This window comes from Notamacropus eugenii, chromosome 5, assembly GCF_028372415.1.
Source record: "Notamacropus eugenii isolate mMacEug1 chromosome 5, mMacEug1.pri_v2, whole genome shotgun sequence".
Lineage (NCBI taxonomy): Eukaryota > Metazoa > Chordata > Mammalia > Diprotodontia > Macropodidae > Notamacropus > Notamacropus eugenii.
In genome coordinates this window covers 400,078,691-400,088,440 of record NC_092876.1, presented here as the reverse complement: position 1 = coordinate 400,088,440, position 9,750 = coordinate 400,078,691, and positions in this window count along the sequence as shown.

Here is a 9,750-nt window from a genome sequence, read left to right as displayed (position 1 = left end):
TTAGCTCTGGAAAACAGAGTGTCCCCTAATATCTTAACATTGTTCAGTCATTTTCAGTTGTGTATGATTCTTCCTGACCCCATTTGGGGTTTTCTTGACAAGGATACTGGAGTGGTTTATCATTTCTTTCTCCAGCTCATTTTATAGATGAGGAAACTGAGGCAGACAAGGTGAACTGACTTGCCCAAGGTCATACAACTAGTGTCTGAGGACATGTAGAAGGGATTCATTCATTGTACGTGTGTCCCCAGAATTGGTACATTGTCGATGCTTAGTAAATGCTTGTTGATTAACTGAAAGGCACTAAGTTGACCATACTTTCTTGATGCTCTGATTTGGTCAAAGAACTGGAGATACAGCTCCACGAAGCAAAAAGAGCTATACACATCTATCCTGTAAGAGCTAATAAGATTACCCAAGAAGAGAAGTTGAGACAACATGGCTTAAAGATGAGGCTTGGGGAACACACATTTAGAGGGTGGTTGGAAAAAAATAAATAAGTGAAAGAGACTGAGAAGAAGCAGTAAGAAAGATAGGAGAAGAACCAGGATAGAACAGTGCCATGGAAACCAAGGGATGCAGAAAGAAAGGGTGGTTAACAGTTATATAAGGGTCAAGGAGGAAGAGACAAGTTGGTATTACAATTTTAACTACTTTACTGGAAATTGAAAGTTCATGGAATAGGAGTAGTGAAATAAGTCTGGAAGACCTTCCAAAAATCTATGAAGATCTTCAGATACCAAGTTAATGAGCTCACATGCACTTTGTAGGCAATGGGGAGCCACTGAATGTGTTTGGCAGGGAAGTGACATGATAAAAATGGTGTTTTAGAAACATAATCTCTACCTCATCATAATATCTTTACCTTATCAGTAAAAGAGGGAATCAGACTATATGGTCTCTAAGGTTCCTTCCACCTCTAAATCCGTGGTCTTGAGGAAAAATAATTTGACAACTCACATGGTCTAGATGTGAAGGTAGAAAGAGCTTTGAGGCAAGGAAATGGCCTCAGAACTGATTTCTTCTTGACGATGAAGCTTTCCCTGATCTCTCCCTCCAGCATTCTCATAGCATTTTTGTACTTATTTCTTATATTTGATTTCTGTATTCTGGTTATTTGTATATAAGTTTCATCTTCCCAACTTAATAGTAGAAATAACCTTATGCATCTTTGTCTCTCTCTTGGCTTTTATAGCAGCACTGCAATTAATAATAGATGGATGGATAGAAGAACGAAAAAGCACTTATTAAGCATTTACTATGAACCAAGTGCCAGGATACAAGTACAAAAGCAAGAACTCAGGGGACTCCTGCCCAGGGAATTTTTTTGTGTGTGTACATGTGTAAAACATGTGTTTATTAACTTTCAAACTTCCCTCACACAGGTCCATAAAAAATTCTCTATTTTCATTATACATGAGTCTAACTTCTTTATACATAGTTACAATGGCATATATATTTATACTTTGAGCTTATATTTTAATAGGAAGAAAAGCCTGTAAGTTTATGTATGTTTGCAGCTGTGAGGCTAAGGGCACAACCAAGAGGTCTCTTTTGTCTCAGAAGCTAGATGGATAACAAAATCTGGTTTTCCAGAGGGTACAATGGCAGAGAAAATAATTTCTGGATAAATATGTGTTTCTGGATAAATATTAATCATTATTTGTTGAGTTGAAATTGCTAGGATTTTAGATTAACCAGGTACAATGATATAGACATATGGTAAGCTGGATTTGGACAAGGTTTGTAGACAAGCAAAGGGAGAGTGAAATATCAAAAATTACCCCAAGATGTAATGCCTAGGTGGAACCACTGACAAATTGAGAAGAATGGTAGGTTTTGGGGGAAAGATGAGATTGGGTTTTAGACTTGCTGATTTTGAGGTGATGAGAAGAGGATGAGAACTTGAAGAAACCTTAGCAATCATTTAGTCTAATCTCACTATCTAGTAAGAAAGGAAATCAAAGCCCAGAAGAATTAATTAATGATTTGTCCAGGGTCTCACAAGCTAGTGTACCTTTTATAAGTTAGAATTGCCCTTTATAGTGTATACCATAGCTACCACTGAAAAAGAAGAAAACTTGGAAGATATATGGAAATACAGACTTGGAGCTTTGGAGAGAGATATTGGGGTTAGAGATATATATATCTGGAGATCATTCTTATAAAGCTGAAGTTGCAGAAGTGTGTATAATCTCAGAGGAAGTGTAGAGAAGAAAGAGTAAGAACCAAAGACTTCCCGCTGGAAGATTTGGTGTCTGGCCACACCAAAATTGATGCTCCTACATCAATCACCCCATTTCTCGTAGAACCTCAGGCCTAGATTTGGGCTATTAAAGAAAGAGGTAAGCCTGATGATTCTAAACACCCACAGAATTTCCAGGAGCTTGTGATTTGTACTTGGGGATCTAGTGTTTGATGTAAAACTAATGAAGATTAGAACTTGCTATGACACTTTGAGACTTGCCTGTGTTCACATGGGAAGTATGTGACCCAGGCAAAATTTGAACCCAGGAATTCTTGTCTCAAAGGCTACTTGTGTATTCACTACCCCCATGCTGCCTTGCTGCAACAAAATTCATCTCTGTTTCTTTTGGAATGTCACACACAGCACCTTCTGAAAAAGGAGGAGATAAGAAGGAAGGGAGTTCTCTTGAAGATCTCTGCCAAAGCAATTTTAACTGTGTCTCAAACTAATAAAGCCCTATACAATATACATCTATTTAGAGCTTATATAGAGAGAGATATATAGATATAGATATATAAATATATGGTAGAACCAGCATGGTGTAAGGAAAAGGAATTATTTGTCTTCCCCAGTGGACAGACCACAAATAAAGAGTTGTGGGAAAAATGAGCATAGTAGATCCAAATTCTAGTCTTGGCTCTGTCATTTACTTGGAGTATAAAATAGATGTTTGGTAGACTGAACACTATATAAAGCAGAATGTATTTCATGAATATTAATTATAAGTATAAACAAATCAACAGGTACTTATTAGGGGCATATTCTAGGGACTGTGCTAAGAACTACAAATTCAGATTTAAGATATAATTATCCCTTTTATGCTGCAATTTTTCCCATTGAGGTTTCAATATATCTTGGGTTGTCATAAGAAATTAAATGGGGTTTTGGGGGGAGTTTTGAAGAAGTTGTAGACAACACAGGAAAGCTAGCAGATGACCTAGAAGCTTAGTGTATGTACTACATGTATGTATAGTATTGTATGATATCGACATAGTTTATCTTATAATACCATAATAATTCAGAGTTCTCCTCTGGTATGAAGGGAGGGCTAAAAAACTTTACCTGGATTTTCCAGATCAAGCAGGTGCTGCGTCCTTAACCCTGCAATGTGGAAGGGACAACTGTAGTTCCTACTCTCAAGAAGTGTACATTCCAATGGGAGACAGAACATATATAGATATAGATATGTATGTATATATGTGTATTTATTTCTCTCTTTTATACAACAGTCGACATTCACTGATGGCTTAAAAATAACATCTCATCTACAAATTACTGAACCAAGAGGGCTGTATCTGTAGTTTTATATTCACTTGTTTAAATCTGGTATTTTTTTTAAAAAACCTTAGCCTCTAGATGGCACTGATGCATGCTTTTTCCTTTCAGAAGTCATTATTTACCACAATGTAATCTAATGTTGGGCTTTAGAAAAAATGTGAGTCTACGAACCTTAGGGATGGGGCAGTACTCAAAATATTTCTTCCCTAAATCTCAACAGATAAACACTATTATTTTCTAAATGAGAGACACTATTATTTGTATTGATGATAAACTTTTTTTTCCTTTTAAACTAACCTATGATTTCATCTGTATGGGGAAATTGCGGTGAGGCACTTTCTTTACCAAAGTAGGTCAGTATCTTCCTGGTAATTTATTTCCTCAGATAGCTGCATGGGGCACTGAAAGGTTAAGTGATTTGCCCAGGTTACCACATCCTATATGTGACAGAGGAGAAATGTGAATGCAGTTCTTCCTTACACCAAGGCCAGCTATGACACGAGGCTGATAAAACATAATAAATTGCAATTGGTATGATTTGAGCAGTTTTTGTATTAAATTCAAAGCTTAGCACTGAGCTTTTTGGTGATGCATCCAAAGTTGTATCACTGAAATGATCATTTTAGGTATGATTCCAGTTTGATCTGATGTGGAAATCTGAACAGAAATATTTTACTTTATAAAATAATCTTTTCTTTTGTGGAAAGATTTGTCATGGGAATTAATGTGTTCATTTGAACAATGAGTTTAGGGGGCGGAGCCAAGATGGCGGAGAAGAAAGATGCATATACGCATAGCTCCGAACCCACAACCCATAGAACATCAGTAAAAAGGAACTCACGGCGAATTCTGGAGTAGTAGAGGCCACAGCACAGTGGAGCAAAGGAGATTTCTGTTCCAGAGGGACCTGCAAACCTCTCACAAAAGGTCCATCGCGCTGCGGACACGGAGCCCAGCCCAGCCCTGTCGCGGCCGCAGCACGGAGAGGAGAAGATCTGAGCGGGCTTCAGGGACGGGATCTCCAGCGGCCACACGGGTCCCTCCACCCACAGGTGACGGGGGTCAGTGAGAGGGTCTTCTTGGCAGGTCGAGAGGGGAGTGTGGTGCCCCCATAACTCAGGCCCCCTCGGGAGGCAGTAGCTGACACAGCGGCAGACCAGGGCTCCCCAAGCAGGCAGGAGCCTGGATCCATTGTTGAAGGTCTCTGCATAAACCCCCTGAGGGAACTGTGCCTGAGAGGCAGCCCTGCCCTGAACTGAGTACCTGAACTTAATCTCACACTGAATAGCAGCCCCGCCCCTGCGGAAGCCCTGAGGCTGGGAAGCAGCATTTGAACCTCAGACCCCAAGCTCTGGCTGGGAGGATCAGGAGGTGAGGTGGGTGTGAGGAGAATATTCAGAGGTCAAGTCACTGGCTGGGGAAAATGCCCAGAAAAGGGAAAAGAAATAAGACTATAGAAGGTTACTTTCATGGTGAACAGGAATCTCCTCCCTTCCCTTCTGATGAGGAAGAACAATGCTTACCATCAGGCAAAGACATAGAAGTCAAGGCCTCTGTATCCCAAACATCCAGACTAAATATTCTGTGGGCTCAGGCCATGGAAGAGCTCAAAAAGGATTTTGAAAATCAACTTAGAGAGGTGGAGGAAAAGCTGGGAAGAGAAATGAGAGATATACAGTCAAAGCATGAACAGCAGGTCAGCACTCTGCTAAAGGAGACCCAAAAAAGTGCTGAAGAAAATAACACCTTGAAAAATAGGCTAACTCAATTGGCAAAAGAGGTTCAAAAAGCCAATGAGGAGAAGAATGCTTTCAAAAGCAGAATTAGCCAAATGGAAAAGGAGATTCAAAAGCTCACTGAAGAAAATAGTTCTTTCAAAATTAGAATGGCACAGATGGAGGCTAATGACTTTATGAGAAACCAAGAAATCACAGAACAAAACCAAAAGAATGAAAAAATGGAAGATAATGTGAAATATCTTATTGGAAAAACAACTGAGCTGGAAAATAGATCCAGGAGAGACAATTTAAAAATTATGGGCCTACCTGAAAGCCATGATCAAAAAAAGAGCCTAGACATCATCTTTCATGAAATTATTAAGGAAAACTGCCCTGAGATTCTAGAACCAGAGGGCAAAATAAGTATTCAAGGAATCCACAGATCACTGCCTGAAAGAGATCCCAAAAGAGAAACTCCTAGGAACATTGTGGCTAAATTCCAGAGTTCCCAGGTCAAGGAGAAAATATTGCAAGCAGCTAGAAAGAAACAATTCAAGTATTGTGGAAATACAATCAGGATAACACAAGATCTAGCAGCTTCTACATTAAGGGATCAAAAAGCGTGGAACAGGATATTCCAGAAGTCAAAGGAACTAGGACTAAAACCAAGAATCACCTACCCAGCAAAACTGAGTATAATACTTCAGGGGAAAAATTGGTCTTTCAATGAAATAGAGGACTTTCAAGCATTCTTGATGAAAAGACCAGAGCTGAAAAGAAAATTTGACTTTCAAACACAAGAATGAAGAGAAGCATGAAAAGGTAAACAGCAAAGAGAAGTCATAAAGGACTTACTAAAGTTGAACTGTTTACATTCCTACATGGAAAGGCAATATTTGTAACTCTTGAAACTATTCAGTATCTGGGTACTGGGTGGGATTACACATGCACACATGCACACACACACATAGAGACAGAGTGCACAGAGTGAATTGAAGAGGATGGGATCATATCTTAAAAAAAAAATGAAATCAAGCAGTGAGAGAGAAATATATTGGGAGGAGAAAGGGAGAAATGGAATGGGGCAAATTATCTCTCATAAAAGAGGCAAGCAAAAGACTTATTAGTGGAGGGATAAAGAGGGGAGGTGAGAGAAAAACATGAAGTTTACTCTCATCATATCCCACTAAAGGAAGGAATAAAATGCACGCTCATTTTGGTATGAAAACCTATCTTACAATACAGGAAAGTGGGGGGATAAGGGGATAAGCAGGGTGGGGGGGATGATGGAAGGGAGGGCATGGGGAGGAGGGAGCAATTTGAGGTTGACACTCATGGGGAGGGACAGGATCAAAAGAGAATAGAAGTAATGGGGGACAGGATAGGATGGAGGGAAATATAGTCAGTCTTATACAACACAACTATTATGGAAGTCATTTGCAAAACTACACAGATTTGGCCTATATTGAATTGCTTGCCTTCCAAAGGGAAGGGGTGGGGAGAGAGGGAGGTAAAGAAGTTGGAACTCAAAGTTTTAGGAACAACTGTCGAGTACTGTTCTTGATACTAGGAAATAAGAAATACAGGTGAAGGGGTATAGAAAGTTATCTGGCCCTACAGGACAAAAGAGAAGATGGAGACAAGGGCAGAGAGGGATGATAGAAGAGAGAGCAGATTGGTGATAGGGGCAATTAGAATGCTCGGTGTTTGGGGGGGAGGGGACAAAAGGGGAGAAAATTTGGAACCCAAAATTTTGTTAAAATGAATGTCAAATAAATAAATTAAAAAAAAAAAGAATAATGAGTTTACCTGGTATGTTTTAAATGATTCTGTTTACAAAAATTCATTTTTTAATATTTATGCACACCTTTCTAGGACCGCGTGTACTGGGTAAATAACATAAGAAAGTGTAGGTGTTAGATAAACATTTCCTAAACTATGCTCTTTCTTCATTGTAACTGTAAGAAAATTTCAATGCTAGTAACATTTGTCTCTCAAGAATATTAAATGTCATACTTGATTCAAGCAACAATCTGAGAATGTTGATAAAAACTTGATTACAGAAGCAAAGATTCTCAGAGCTGGAATATACTTTGGAAGACACTGAGTCCAACCTATATCTGACCAAAAATTTCCTGTACAAACGTACTCAATAGCTTCTGTTTAAACACTTATCATTTTAAGAATTTCAATAGTATTTTGTTTTTCTAATTACACGTAAAGACAATTGTCAACATCCATTTCTTGAAAGATTTTGAGTTCTAAATTTTTCTCCTTCTCTCCCTTTTTCTACCCTTTCCCTAAGAGAGCAAGCAGTCCCCAAGATAGCAAGGCTATATACATGTAATCAGGTATTTCCACATTAGTCAAGTTGTAAAAGAAGAAAAAGAAAAGGTAAAAAACATGAAAAAATTAAAAATAGTTTGCTTCTATTTAAAGGAAAGAAGAAACAACGACAACAGCAACAAAAAAAGAGCAAATAGTCTGCTTTGATCAGCATGCAGACTCGATAGTTCTTTCTCAGTATGTGGATAGCATTTTTCATCAGGAGTCTTTTGGAGTTGTGTTGGACCATTGTATTGCTGAGAAGAGGTAAGTCTATCAAAGTTAGTCATCGAACAACGTTGCTGTTATTGTGTACAGTATTCTCCTGGTTCTGCTCACTTCACTCAGCATCAGTTCATGTAAGTCTTTCCAGATTTTTTTAAAGTCTGCTCATCATTTCTCATGGAACAATAGTATTCCATTACATTCAGAATATGTCACAACTTGTTCAGCCATTCCCCAATCAATGGGCATCCCCTCAATTTCCAGTTCTTGGCCACCACAAAAAGAACTGCTATAATTATTTTTGTGCGTGTGAGTCCTTCCCCCATTTTTATGATCTCTTTGGGATACAGCCCTATAAGTGGTATTGCGGGGTCAGAGGGTATGTACAGTTTTATAGCTCTTTGGGCATAATTTCAAATTGCTGGCTGGATCAGTTCACAACTCCACTAACAATGCATTAATGTTCCAATTTTCCCACATCTTCTCCAGCATTTATCATTTTCCTGTTTTGTCATGTTAGCCAATCTGATAGGTGTGATGTAGTACCTCAGAGTCATTTAAATTTGCATTTCTCTAATCAATAGCGATTTAGAGCATTTTTTCATATGACTATAGATGGTTTTAATTTCATCTGAAAATTGCCTGTTCATCTTTGACCATTTATCAATTGGGGAATGGCTTGTATTCTTATAAATTTGACTTAGTTCTCTACATGTTTTAGAAATGACGCCTTTATCAGAGACATTGACTGTAAAAATTATTTCCCAGCTTTGTTTCCTTTCTAATCTTGGTTGCATTGGCTTTGTTTGTGCAAAACATTTTTTAATGAAATTATCCTTTGTGCATTTAATAATGTTCCCTATCTCTTGTTTGGTCATAAATTCTTCCATTGTCATACATTCATCACTTCTTATGGAACAATAGTTTTGAATACTTCTAAAGGGGGGAAAGCACCACCTCCGTTCCACTTTTGTATAGCTCTAATTGTTAGGAAGTCTTTTCATATATCAAGTCTAAGTTTTTACCCATTGTTGCTAGTTATGCCCTTGAATAAATCTAATCCCTCTTCTACCACATAGCCCTTCAGATACTTAAGCATAGCTAGCTATCAAGTCCCTGCCAAGTTCTCTCTTCTCCAGGCTAACCTGGCCCAATTTCTTCAAACAATCCCTTTCAAAACCTTTCACCATCTTGACTGCCCTCATCTGGACACTCTCCAGCTCATCAGTGTTCTTCCAAAAATGTGGTATCTAAAATTAAACATAGGACGTGGCCTGATTAGAGCAAAGAACAGCAAGACTTCTTAGCCCCCAGACCACAGATTTAGAACTGGAGGGAGCTCTTAGAGGCCATCTAATCCAAATTCCTTATTTTATGGATGAGGAAATTGAAGCCTGGAGAGGTTAATCAACTTGCCCAAGGTCACAGAGGTTACTCAAGTCCTCTGAAACTTTTGCAGTACACCACACTGCTTTTCAACACAGGCTAAGCCCATGTTAACTTTTTGAGCAACATACTGTTGACTTAGTATAAAGTTGTGTTCCACTAACCTCTTTCCCACAATTATTTCTGGATAGTTTATCTAGCAATACTTCACTCATCTTGAACTCATGAGGTTGACTTTATTGAACTTTAGTGTAAGAAATTATATTTATTCCTATTAATTTCATTTTAGATTCGGTCCAGCACTCTAGCCTACTGAGATCAAAGCAGTATGACCCTGGGTGAATCACTTAACCTTTTGTCTGCCTATTTCCTCATCTGTAAAATGGGAATAATATCATCTAGCTCCTAGAGTTGTTGTGAGGATAAAATAAGAAATCTGTAAAGCACTTTACAAACTTTAAAGCATTATAAAGATAATGGCTATATTATTTTAATCTTGTCACCCCATGTGTTATTCATCCCAGTTATCTGAAAATGTCATAAACCTCTACTTTGCTATAAAATTTCCTG